Below are 14,381 nucleotides of genomic sequence, written 5' to 3'. Positions count from 1 at the left end.
CGCTGCTTGGGTGCTGTGAGAGAAACGGAGGCAAGCTCCGAAGTCGCAACATGGTGAGTTCAGGGAGGAGAAGGTGGCTGAGTGGCTGGAGCTGCTGTGCGGGGTCTCTTCTGGAACTGGCTGGTCATCGGCGGCCACTGGGGAGGGAAATTGTGGTCCTGGGCGATCGCTGGACCCAGCGGTTGTATCTGAGTCACTTCACTGAGGGGGCCGCATCCATGCAGAGCGTTTGCATCAGGGGTTTGTGAGCAGAATCATCCTCATGGTGGGACGCCAAACTCGGAGTACTTAATTTGTCTTTGGTGTTCCAGTTTCTCTTGCATCCTCTACAAGTTCTGCTCTTAGCAATTAATCTTTAAGTGTGAGATCCATTCGGAGGTAGTTTTGTGGGGGTTGTAAACGCCATCTTATGTGTTGAGTAGCACTCCAATATTAAGCTGTGATGAGGAAGAGTAGAATTGATGATGTAAAGGATAGCCAATACTTGGGAAATAATAGGTGTCACTAAATAGAATTTAGCCAGGGGGAGGACTGCCTCCAAATCACCCCACAGGTAAATAGTATGCTAACCAGGCCTGTTAGAGATTAGCATCCTAGCATACACATGTTGACCAAGCTTGTCCAGAAATTTGGCCCCAACCCTAGCAAAGGAGAGAGAAAACTCTGATTTACAACCAGCTACCAGGCCGATCCTCATATCAAACAACAGGCCTCTACCAAGCTGCTCAAGGTGATCCTACAGGGTCACTACCAACATTACAGCCTGTGGTGACATAAAGGTGTTAAAGTAACTTTTATTCCCCTGAAATAATTGTCCTCCAGGCGCTTAGTGCCTTCATCTGCTAACCTAGGCCTAGTCCTGCAAGCCTCTAGCCTCCATACAATGTAATCGAGAATGTTTTCATCCTTTGAGACTTAGTGCTGAATAAGCTCATCCTTTCTAGTTTTTCCTGAATCTTGCTGGCCTGTTCAACTCAGCTGTTCTGGCTCAGACTCCCCTCCAAGGTGACTGAATCAATTTGGCTTTTCTTAGTTTATGACTGAATTGTTCTGCTTGGCCTCATACTAACTTTGGCAATATGTTATAATCTTCTGGATGGTTCTCATTCTCTGGCTCTGTCTGTCTTCAACCTGTGCCTAGTTTCTCTCTTCAACCTGTGTCTGTAAAAGACCCCCAGTAAAACTTTTTCTGAATTCTGCAAACTCAAGTTGACTGCATTGCCTCTCAACTCACTGACTCAGCTGAACAGCCTGAGCAGAAATGGCTAGAACTCAAACATCTGCATCTCTCTGTTTCCTTAGGGCTAGGATTAAAGGTTTGTACCACCACACCCAGACCTAAGCTTTTCCATACCTGAAGCTTGCTCTATACCTGACTGGCCTTGACCACAAAGATCTGCTTATCTCTTTCTCCTGGTATTAAAGGTGTGCCTGAATTCCAACTAGATCTTATAGCCTTTGGATGTGATCTCTTGCCAGAACAGACATGTTCTGAATTAAAATTCATTTACCTAAAGATCCAGTTTTCTTTTTGAGAAAAGAATAATTTTTCCACAGGGGCAAGTCTATACTGGTTGATATCTCTTTGAAAAGGGGAAAAAAACAAACAAACAAAACAAAACAAAACTTGTTTGTGTTCTTGGCTGACCTGATCAATGAAGGCATTCCGTGAGGCCTTCATATGAGGGAAATGGCATAGTTGTTTCTCAAACCCATTATCATTCTTATCATAGCCAGTAACAGACTGGGGCCTAGGCCTTGAGAGCTTTCACTAAGTTCTCCATGCATTGAGAATAAAATGGAGTTCCCTCTCAAAAGCCAGGAACATGTTTGGGAGTGTAATACTGTCCATTGTAGTTACAGTGAAAGGATTTGCATGTGGAGCATGGTTTCTGCCTTCTGTTCAGAACAGTAAGAACAATTCTTTATGTACAATTGCTGGGTGAAACAGGGTAGGCAATAGCTAGATCAAAAACTAAACTTTAAGGCAGTCAGCTGCAGGGATCAGGCTACGAAGAAGGATATGATCCCCACAGAGTTAGTGATTTTTCAATATCTAGCATACATTAACTCTTGCATGTGAGTGAAAACAGACCAGATTGGTGGGTATTCAATTTGGGCAGGTTAGGTTGAACCAGCAAATATTGAATTTGCAAGTAGGTCTTTCCTATGCATTTATGTGCCGTCTTCATAGATAGGGCTATGTCTGCTCAGAAATTTGAGACTTAGCTATTTGCGGTAGCTTTGTATGTCAGGTTACCAATCTCAGCAGCTAACACTGCAGGTAGAATCAAGGTAAATCAGTATCTGATTAATGCTATTAGCTCTCAGAGAAGGGGCTGCTTTTGTTCAAACTCAGTAACTATACCTATGTAGTTTTTCAATATTTATCTTTCTAAAAAAGTCAATTGTTGGTATTAATTAGTAAGTTTTATTTTCTTTATGCATCACTGCTCTAATCTCTTATTTCTTTCTCTTCTCCAACATTTATCAGTCATTAAGGATTTCATTCCTGGGACTGGAGAGATGGCTCAGTGGTTAAGAGCACTGCCTCCTCTTCTAAAGGACCAGATTCAATTCCTAGCACCCATGTAACAGCTCACAACTGTCTGTAATGCCAATTCCAAACAATCTGACACCTACACACTAATGCACAGAAAGTAAAATTAAATATCTTTTAAAAAGAATTTCATTCCTAATTAAAAATGGATTTTTCATTAGTTTCTGTTTAGAGCAATGTCTTCCAAAACTCAGCCTTCATGCTATATAGTTAAGACTTGCTTTGAACCACCTAATCCTGCCTTTGTGGCCCAGTGTCTTGCAACTCATTTCAGGCTGGACCTTAACCTGCTCAGTGAAATGGAAAAGGGACCAGTGAATGAGGTTCCTCAAACATCTCTGGCTTTCATAGGGTGGGTAATTACAAATAAAGAAGCACCAGTGTATGAATTGAGTTAAGTGACTAAATTTGAAGCTGGTGTCATCATAGCACAGAAAGGGATGGAGAAGAAGGATGGTGAGAGCTTTCCTGCTTGGACAGAAGTGTCAGTTATTCAATTTTAGATGATTAGGAAATGTCCAAACTGGCAATATTTGGAGTTCACAGACCAAGGCAATCAAGATTCTGGAAAAGCAACTAAACTTATTTCTAGAAACCAAATATCTGTAGTTACACTGGTTCAACAAACAAAGAAGAACTGGATAATCTGGTGTGGCCAAGCATAAATGGAATGTTATTATTCTAACAATGGTGCACCCCTAGAGAAAAGGAGTTTATAATTCTTGGTGTGCTCTGCTACGCATGTCTAGTCCCAAAAAACTATTGGAGCATGAAGCGTGTTTTAACTTTTTACAATTTTTGAGATTATAGTTAAATAATTTCAACCCCCTCATTCTTCCCTACTGTTAAGTCTCAAATGCTGGGACAAATATCTGAGGTACCTATTTAACAAATCAAAGGAGGCCCAGCTTCTGGTTCTCCTAGAATCCCTCTGTTTCTACCTGTGATAGGGTAATGGTTGGCATCCTCAGCCTTCTAGCCCAGGGTCTGAGTTCCCCTTCCCCTGGGTGGTCTTCCTTATGTAATCCAACCATTTTGGTTACCTGGGCTTTTTCATCTATCATTTACTATCCAGGCCTCTTGGTCTAGCTTTCCCCTCTCCCCTCCTACTTTTCCTCATAATGCTCAGTCATGTTTCCTCTGGACTCTCCCAGATGTCCCTGCATCTGGCTATTCTGTCCCTTTTCTCTATAATAAACTTTCTACCCCACCATACCTAGAATCATTTATGACCTTTCCTTTTTATTTCTTTTTTTTCATTCATTTCCCATTTACCACTCCTTTCATATTCTTCATCAATTTTTGTTTTAATTGTTACTGTTTGACTTTGACTTGTTTGGCTTCAGGATTTCTCAGCTATAATGTAGAGATAGTGACACTGAACAATTATTGTGTGTTGGAATGTGCACACAAAGGACCCTGTGAAGTAGAAGAGGAACTATCTCCTTGTGTCTTGGAGATGGGAAAGTCATACTAAAATACAAATTTCTTAGAGTAGGGCTCTGTGTGTGCCTAAGGTGTGGACCCAGTTGGGAAGGTCTCAGCTCTCTGAGCTATTTGATCTCATCCCCCAGTAGAGTAGTTGTTAGTGTCCTTAAGCCCAGCTGGGTGGTCAAAGGAAATGAGGGACTCTAGGCAGACCTATCAGTCAGCAGCACCAATGGGAGGTAGCTCATATTTTCTTTCCAGGATTCTTTTCTGATGCAGCTGAAGAGAACTGTGAGGGGGATTTCAAACTATGCAATGATGAGTGTGTGGGCCACTGTACCAAAACCAGGAGGAAAAGGTCTGCTAAGCTCTCAGAGTCTGATATTGTGATGCTGAGACTGGGTTAACTGTCATTCTGTTGATCTATGTGGTGACTTGGGGATTGGTCCCTGGTCTCTGACTCTTCCTTGAGTGTAGATTCCTTGGGGGCAGTGGGTGGGGGCTGGGAGAATTCCTCTGCATCCCTGGCAGCTTAAAGCTGTGATAGTTAAAATATCACTGTCCAGTGTGCACACACACACACGTTGTTTTTGGTGTGTGGTAAGAGAAATTGGAAAACTGATGGTCTGCTCTCTAGAAGTTCTTAACTTTGCATTCCACATTCAGGTTTGTGTGGCAAATTTTATAAATAGTTTTGAAGCTGGAAAAAGTGGGTGATGTGAATCCTCTATCAATTTTTGTTTGGAATCTTTTTATCTTTTTCTTTCTTTCAGCCATAGTGTTGTGATTCAGGAAAATTTAATTTCAGGACACAATAGGAATTTCTGAGATGCAGAGTTTTTTAAGATGTGCTAGTGTTGGGGAGGTGGATAAGGCAGATTCCATATCTTATGGCACAATCCATGTGGGAGTAAGCAAACATGAAAACACTCACCACATTGGTTTGTGTATTGCTTTTAGTGGTGCTGGATTTGCCTGAAACCACAAGAAGGCATGAGGGGCTTTAGAATCGTAGCCCTCTTTTTTGATCACTTTTTTTTCCACAGTGAGCTCCAGACCATTGAGCATGTGGTCTCTCCTTTTAGAAGAGCGATCTACAGTAGCTGGTTTGTCAGAAATATACTTTAGGGGTCAGCTTGAGTTGCTTTTGTAAGAGTTTTGCAGTCTGTGCTTATTTAATTTCTATACACATATAAACATAAGTAACCTTGGACAAGTCACATTTTTCCTGGCAGAGTTTCCTTGGGCCTTTTGAGGAAAACTTGAATATATTTTTAGGCTTATGATTTTGGCTTTTTCTCTTTGTCTCCTAATTTGGTCGCAACTGTTGTACACATTCTTGATAGTTGTAGCTCTGAGACACGTTCTGAGGTCACAGCTGCATATGTGTGTACTCTTACTTCATTATCCTATTTGGAATTCTGTGTCGTTTTTCATGGGACATAGCTTTGGAATCAGCTTTCCTCTTAGAAATTCATAGAAATTTTCTTTGGATTCTGGTGAATTCATATTGAAATAGAAAATAGCCAACATCTTTTTTAAAAATACATCATTCCATTGGTTTTGTTTACTCTAGTATAAAAGTGTAAATGATATCCTACATAATCATTTGTTTAGCAAACTATAGTTAGTATATAAAATTGAAAGTAATGAAATAATTTACACAGCCATAGAAAGAAGACTTCAGTATAGAGTTTACTGACACAAAATACACTGCTATGGTCACAAAAGCTATCCCCCCATGTATAATTTAAGAAGAAAAAAAGTGAAAATAAAACATGGTTCTCAATTGAATAATAAATTTGAGTGTGGTATGGGATCATGTATTAGCATACAAAATTATCTCTTGATAGCAGAATTTAGGAATGCCCACAGATTCGTACTAAAATTAAGGAACATCAGGTTGTGTTCTTATAGTTCATGTAAAACTGCAAGGATTTATTATTTGTAATCTGATGCATTTGTTGGTGTTACCTACACCCACACCTCCTCATTACCCAAACAAAAAACCTACAATAAACCATGTTTTCCACACATTCTCATTGTATCCATGTTTACGTGTGCCTACATTGCACGTAGCTCTCATAAAATGACAAAATGGCTATTGATCCCAGCAGTCTTCTCAGTAAAGTTTCATGTACTTTTGATTAGTTATAAAATGTATCTGAATTCTCATGTTTATTGTGTTTATGTTTGTGGTGGATAACTTTTAAAGTAACCTAATTCCTTATTTGTTGAGGTCATGGTTTGTGACTCAGAAAGACAGTATGATAAATGAATGACAACAATAGCAATGGTAAAGGGATTACACACTTATAAAAGACTTTCACAGTCATTGCTTTATTGGTCATGAAACAGTGTATAATTACAGCATAAGCAGTGTCAAATCAACAAACTTCTCTCTCTCTCTCTCTGATTCCAATCTTGCTACATTCCCATTTGTCCATTGGGTAGGAGAGCTTTAGTCAACTTGTCTACCTTATAGTTCACAATAGAAAATGAAGGGCAGAAACAACACAACCTAGCAGAAGCAATCACTTTCAAAGAATTTTTTTAATATATTTTTATTTGGTATGTGGAGAAGGAAAATCAAATGTCAGGCTTTTTAGAGCAAATGTTGTTATAGAAATAAAAAGCAAATGTACTTTTACAATATAATATACTATAAAAATGCAGAATGTTGGTTTATTTTGATGGCGTAAGAGTTTTCTGCCAATGAGTCATGCTGCATGAAGTGAAAATGAGTTAAGAAACAGACTGACTTGTTTTGTTTGTATTGAAATAATGACAAATTACAGTTGAATAAAAATGTAATAGTCTTAGACAAGTAACACTTAGTTTTGTTTTGATCAGCTAACCCACCTTAGATGATGACATGTTTATTTTTACTGGGAAAACATGTTTAAACACTTAGCATTTTAAAATATCAGTTTATATATACTTAATGTATTATATAGTTAATGCATAAATAGTGTATAACATTACATGCTTATTTCCATTATTGTGAATATTATTCAAATTATTTTTTTTGTTTTTTAAAGACTATATATTTAATTAATGTTCTATCAGCATTTGTACCTGCATGCCAGAAGAGGGCAACATATCTCAGTATAGATGATTGTGAGCCACCATGTGGTTTCTGAGAATTGAACTCAGTACATCTGAAGGAACAGAGGGTGTTCTTATCTGCTGAGCCACCTCTCTAGCTCCAAACTTTAGTTTTTATTATAGAGAAGAAAGAGTACTGTTTTGGAATTAAGTGAGCAGGGACCCCTGTAATTCCACACAACAGCAGAAAATTACCTCATTTTACCTGTGTGATATATATTTCATATTGGTGAGAGCAAAACATCTGATTTCATAGATCTAGATAAGACTAAAGAATAAGCTTGTTAAACTCCTGAGTGATGTTTCCCCTCTTTGCACACCGAATAATAACTGTACATCATGATTTTTTTCCTTGTCTTCACTATTTCACTTCTCTTTGATTGCTTCTCTTCTTTGCATTTTTAGGTAGGAAAATTAAATTAATGCTTTTTAATTGAAAAGGATTCTTCCCTCATACAATATATTCTGACCACTGTTTTCCCTCCCTCCACTTCTCTCACATCCAGCATACCTCCCTTCTTTCCCCATATCTACTTCCTTCCTCTGTATCCATTTCAGAAAAGAACAGGCCTCTAAGATAGGACTGCCAAACAAAATACAAAAAAGATAAGGCCAACAGACCTCACAGTGAGGATGGACAAGGAACCCTAAATAGGGGGAAAAGAGTCTCAAGAGCAGGTGAGAGAGTCAAAGTTATACCTGTTCTTAATGTTAGGAGTCTCACAAAAATATAGAACTAACAGCCATGACATCTCTGCAGTGGACCTGTAGTGGACACATACAAACACAGTCCTTGCTGTTTATGTCTTGGAGACATTCTTGGCCATCAAGGGAGTGGGTTCTATCTAATGGATTGTGCTGCAAGTTAAACCAAACATTAGCTCACCACTCAAGCAAGTTTGGTATAATCATGCCCCCTTTACATCTTGTAAGCAGTACAGATTTTAGGTGGAGTGGTTTTTATTCTGGGTTTATGTCCGGGTTTCTCTTTTGTTAGCCTGTACAGTACTGTCTTACCACAAAGAGACTAGAACATAGGGGTGAAATCTTTTAATCTGCACTTCGTCCACCTCTCCACTTTCAGTGCACTGTGTATAAGCTTTCCTCCAGAGTGTGGCCCTGCTGTTGTTTTTCAGAGAGCAATGCTCTCTCGTAACATCAGCCTGGGCTTTTGGGCATCCTCATACAACCTCCTGGGACAACAACTCAGTTGTGTGAGAAAATACAATGTTGGCTGTATTTGTTTGCCCTCCAACCAGCAATGGAGGAGTGTCCCCCTTCCCCAACACCTTTGTCAGTGTGAGTGAGCTGTCACTTGTCCTGTTAAACTTCACCATCTAACATGTGTAAAATTAAAGCTCAAAGTAGTTTCCATTTGCATTACCTTAAAGGCTAAGGATGCTGAACCTGAACAGTGTTTCTCAGCCATCTGAGATTCTCCTGTTGAGAATTCTACATTGAGATCTGTTCTCTGTTTTTTATTTTATTTTTTTAATATTAGTTACAGTTTATTAACTTTTTATTCCCGCTGTAGCCCACTCCCTCACTCCCTTCCAATCCCACCCTCTCTCCCTCATTTCCTCCATGCCCCTTTTCAAGGCCACTGATAAGAGAGGTCCACCTCACCTTAGCTTATCAGGTATCTTCAGGACTGACTGCAATATCCACCTTTGTGTTCTAGGAAGGCTGCTCCTCCCTGGAGGTGGGGGGTAGATCAAAGAGCCAGCCATTGAATTCATGTCATAAACAGTCCCTGTTCCCATTACTATAGAACACACTTGGCTACTAAGCTACCATGGGTTCCATCCGAGCAGGGGTTCTAGGTTATATCCATGCATGGTCCTTGATTGGAGATACAGTCTCATAAAAGACCCCTGTGCCCAGATATATTTGGTCCTTGTAGAGCTCCTGTCCTCTCCAGATGATACTAAGTCTCTCTTCTTTCATATGATTCCTTGCCCTCAGAGGATCAGACCCACAGTGCAAGTGATGCTCAGTACAGAACTCACTGCCTGGGGAGATGTTTTTCTAATAAAATAAAATAAAATAAAATAAAATAAAATAAAAATTTCTTAGGCATAAGAGTAAAAGCTCTGATCTAAGAAGGTCTGTGAGCATGGCAACAATGTCTGATTTAATGCACACACAGACACATACAGATAATAATAGTCAGAGGTCTCCTCATCCACCTACTCAAAAATCTTAAAAAAAATTAGTTAGATAAGAAACCCTCCTTTAAACATATCCTTAAAAGTCTAAGGTCTTGCCAGCCATGCTTGCACAAGCCTTTAATCCAGGCACCTGAAAGGCAGACACAGGCTGTGCTCTGTGATTTCAGTGTTGGCCTCATTGACAAAGAGTCCAGCACAAACGGGCCTACATGATGAAACCCGGTCTTTAAAAAAAAATAAAATAAAACAGAAAATCTAAGATGGATTTAGTGGCACAGGGCTTGAATCCCAGCCTTCTGGCAGGAAGAAGCAGGCCAGTCTCAGCGAGTCCAAGGTCAGCCTGGTCTACAGATCTAGTCCAAGACAACCAGGGCTAAAAGAAGAGGCCCTGTCTCAAAATACCAAATCGTGTGTGTGTGTGTGTGTGTGTGTGTGTGTGTATACATATATATATATATATATGTATTAGCTGTATACATACACAGAAAAATTTATTCTGTCAGGTCATTTCATGCAGAGAGCCTTCACTAGTGCAGGTTTCTGTGTTCTTCATCTTCCTATTGAGGAAGAAGTTTTACCTGATGATAGTACTCCAAAGTGTCATGTTTTCCCTGCGCTTTTTTCTCCTGGGTCTCTTCCAGGAGAAAAGTGGCTCCAGTTTACCTGAAGTCACAGAACAAAAAACTCTTTGCATTTTCTTAAATCTCTCTTTAATTCTTAAAATTCTTGGCCTTCTTCCACCTGTTGGACAGAGTGTTCACTCTGCTACAGGTTGAATAATGTTTGTGCAGCTATGCAAGCTGATTCAAGGAGGAAGAGGGTAATTGTATCCTGAGTGCTGAAAGACACAGGGTAGGCTATGGGAGAACAGGCACAAATGATGATGAAATGCAAACATGTCCAGATCTGAAGAAAGTTTGGTCCTAAAAGAGAAGCCTGGACCAGGAATCACTAAGCCTTGTCCCTTCAGTACACTGTAATCCTAAGGGAGGTGCTCATGTCACTTAAGACTCATTGGCCAATCAGATGCTTTCATTCCTGCAGTCAGAGGGAGAGGCGGGTTCTTCTTGGCGCCTTGCTGCAAGTTCGCTCTTTAGCTGAGCAGGGTTGAATGGTTGGTCTGCTCTGGTATAAGCGCTGCTGCTGTGTACTGTGAGGGGATTTCAGCCAAGTTCCGAAGTTGCAACATGGTGTGTGTCCACTGCCCCCAGCCTGGTGGAGCAGGAGGCTGAACAGCAGTAGAAGCTGTTTAGGGTCCTTCCTGAGGCTGGGTGGGAGCTGGCAACCAGAAACAGCCACCAGAGAGGCCCCCTTTCCTAGCCCTGAACATAGCCGGGCATCTGAATATCTTGAGTATATTGACTTTTGGTTCCGAACAGAGAGAACTCACTTCTGGAACAGGAGGTTAGAATGAATGCTTTATTTTCTGAGCTCAGGGAAGTGGCCAGTTCAGATCTGAATGGTGCCCCAAGGTATGCTTTATTGTATATTTAAAGGTTTAAATTCACAAGGTGAGGGCCCCTTGGAGAGAGTTGGGGTCATCTAATCAAATGTGGGTTAAGCAAGGGAGTTTATGTTGGAGGCTATGCTGATCCAGTACACCTGGGCTCAACACTTTGAAATGTTTTCTAAGACATTCGGCCTGGAACCTAAGGCCTCTAATTTTTATCACTTGACATTTGTTCCAGAGCTCAAGGTGATAAGGCAACAGAGAAGTGTGTCCTCTGACTGTTAGTAAGTGAGGGCTTACTTATACAATTTAAGGCACCTGGTTAAAGTAACAGCAAGTTTAACCAGTTAACTGATAATTAGGAAAATGTTTCAATGTGTTCAGTGGAAAACGGCGCTGCAACATTGGGACTTTAAAGTTAGATTTATCTTGCTAGTAAAATGGAAGAGCTGTTTGAGGAAGGTTGGGCTCCGGAGGCCACCTCTTACACACTATGTGTATGCATGTTTAGTGGAAGTTGTAGGTAACATATGTATTGAGTAGCACTTCAGTGTAAAGCTGTGATGTAAATTCATAGAACAGTTGATGTACAGAAATTTTCAGTGCTTAGGTGACAGGACATCACACCAAGTAGAATAGCTAAAGGCTGTTTTAAAACAGATAAGTAGCATGCCAACCCAGCCTGTTAGACATTGGGATGCTAGGAAACCCATTTTCTCAAGAGGATAGTCAACAAATTTGTCTCCAGCCATAACCAAGGAGAAAGCCCCTGATTCATACCAATCATTGGCCCATCTCCATGTCAAAAAAGAGACATCTAACAAGCTGCTTAGTGGGCCATTACAGAATCAGAGCCAACATTAAAGCCTGATGTGCCCTAAAGTTGCAGTTTTCTTCTTAAGAAAAGCATAGTTCAGCCACACGGGCAAGACATCTGATGAAAACAGTTGAACAGAGAAAACACTGTTGTGTTGAGGGCTGCCCTGACCAAACAAAACCTTCCTTGAGGTCCTCATGATGGAGAATAATCTAACTTCTCACACTCCTCAAATATGCTTTGCAGAGCCAGTATATCCTGTGGCCTAGGCCTTGGGAGATTTCCCCAAGATTCTGAGTTATTTAAAATAAAGCACTGTTCCTTTTCTAAAACCAGAAATAGGGTGAGCAGCAGGGTAAGGACATTTGAGGAGTGCTTGCTTCTCATTTTGAGAACCCACCTCTTTCAAACACATGGAGATACCCTCATCAGTTCCAAAGTCACTGTGGTTTTGGTAAATAATGTTATTGAGATCTTGTGTTTCCCTCATGCAGTATTGTTTTTTTAGACTCCTCATGATTTTATCCCATTGTATGAGAATTTCTGATCAATTCATAGACGTTTCCTGTTTCCTTCCATTTCTTTCAAGGAAGTAGTGTACAAGATGCTATTCTTCTCAAGAAGCTTAGTTAAGATAAGATGTAGCTCGTGCAAGACCTTCCCACCCTAGCTTTTTGTTGTTGTTGTATTTTTTTAATTTTATTTTTATTAATTTTTATTTTATTAGTTTATTCACTTTCCATCCCAGCTGCATCCCCTTCCCGTTTCCTCTCCTAATCCCACATTCCCTTTCTCCTTCTCTCCCATGCCCCTCCCCCATTCCAATAACAGGGTAGGTCCTTCCCACTTCCATCTAACCCTAGTCCATCAGGTTTCATCAGGACCAGCTTCTCTGTCTTCCTCTGTGGACTGACAAGGCTGTTCCCCCCTCAGGTGGAGGTGATCAAAGAGCCAGTCATTGAGTTCATGTCAGAGACAGTCCCTGTTCCCTCTACCAGGGAACCCCCTTGGACACTGAACTGCCATGGGGCACTTCTATGCAGGAGTTCCAAGTTATCTCCATGCATGATCCTTCCTTGGAGTATCAGTCTCAGAAATGACCCCGTGCCCAGAGTTCTTGGTTCTGTTGCTCTTGTGGGGCTTTTTTTCCTTCCAGGTCCCTCTATCTCCCCCTTCCTCCTCCAAATTCCCTGCACTCTGCAAAAAGGTGGGCTATGAATCTCAGCATATTTTTTTTGATATCCTGCTGAGTAAAGTCTTTCAGAAGCCCTCTGTGATAGGCTCCTGTCCTGTTTTCTGTTTTCTCCCTCTTCCGATGTCTGTCTTGTTTGCCTTTCTCAATGAAGATTGAGTATCGTACCAGGGTCCTCCCTCTTGATCAGCTTCCTTAGGTGTACAGATTTTAGTATGATTATCCTATATTATATGTCTAATATCCACTTATAAGTGAGTATATACCATGTGCCTCTTTCTGCTTCTGGGATACCTCACTCAGGATGATCATTTCTAGATCCCACCTTTTGCTTGCTGATTTCATGCTTTCTTTGCTGAGTAGTATTCCATTGTGTAAATGTACCATAATTTCTGTATCCATTTCTCCGTTGAGGGACATCTGGGTTGTTTCCAGCTTCTGACTATTACAAATAAAGCTTCTATGAACATGGTTGAGCAAATGTCCTTGTTGTATACTTGAGTAACTTTTGGATATATGCCTAGGAGTGGTATAGCTGGATCTTGAGTTAGCACTATTCCTAAGTGTCTGAGAAAGGACCAGATTGATTTCCAAGGTGGTTGTACAAGTTTACTTTTCCACCAGCAATAGAGGAGGGTTCCGCTTCACGTAATCTCCAGCATGTGTTGTCACTTGAGTTTTTGATGTTAGCCATTCTTATGGGTGTAAGGTGAAATCTCAGGGTCGTGTTGGTTTGCATTTCCATGAGACTAAAGATGTTGGGCCTTTCTTTACGTGTTTCTTTGTGATTTGATGTTCCTTTATTGAGAATTCTGTTTAGCTCTGTATCCCATTTTTTAAATTGGATTACTTGATTTGTTGATTCTTAATTTCTTTATATATTCTAGATATCAGCCCTCTGTCAGATATAGAGTTGGTGAAGATCCTTTCCCAACCTGTAGATCGTCTGTAAACTGTTTTGTTCTGATGACAGTGTCCTTTGTTTTACAAAAGCCTTTCAGTTTCATGAGGTCCCATTTATTGATTGTTGATTTTAGAGCCTGTGCTGTTGGTGTTCTGTTCAGGAAGTTGTCTCCTGTGCCAATGTGTTCTAGGCTCTTCCCCACTTTTTCTTCTAACAGGTTTAGTGTGTCCGTTTTTATATTGAGGTCTTTGATCCATATGTATTTTAGTTTTGTGCAGGGTGATAAGTATTTGTCTGTTTGCATTTTTGTACATGTACACATCCAGTTTGTCCAACAACATTTGTTAAGATGTCTTTTTTTTTCATTGTATGGTTTTGGCACTTTTTCTACCTTCTACTTTTCTTAACATTTGAAACCACTGAGTCCTCTCTCTTCTACCTTGACACTGAATAATGACCTGCTGTATTATGGAAGTGGAGTCCTTAAATCATTCAAGGAATATCTTTGCTGTGTAAATCTACCATTTGTTTCAGTGGCTAGACTTGAAATCTCTGGTCCATATTAAAATTGTTTAATGTATAAACTGAAGCCTAAAATTAAGAGACTTAAGAAAGACTGTGTGTATGGAATACAAAATCAGTTTTAGGCTGACTTCACTTATAGCATTAAGTAGAGCTAGATACGTGCTACTATTAAAGAGATTATTTTTTAGTTAACCATTTAATTACACAGTGTACTTTCACTGTGGGG

This window comes from Meriones unguiculatus, assembly GCF_030254825.1.
Source record: "Meriones unguiculatus strain TT.TT164.6M chromosome 13 unlocalized genomic scaffold, Bangor_MerUng_6.1 Chr13_unordered_Scaffold_37, whole genome shotgun sequence".
Lineage (NCBI taxonomy): Eukaryota > Metazoa > Chordata > Mammalia > Rodentia > Muridae > Meriones > Meriones unguiculatus.
The sequence above is the reverse complement of the archived record's forward strand: the minus strand, read 5'-3'. Positions refer to the sequence as shown.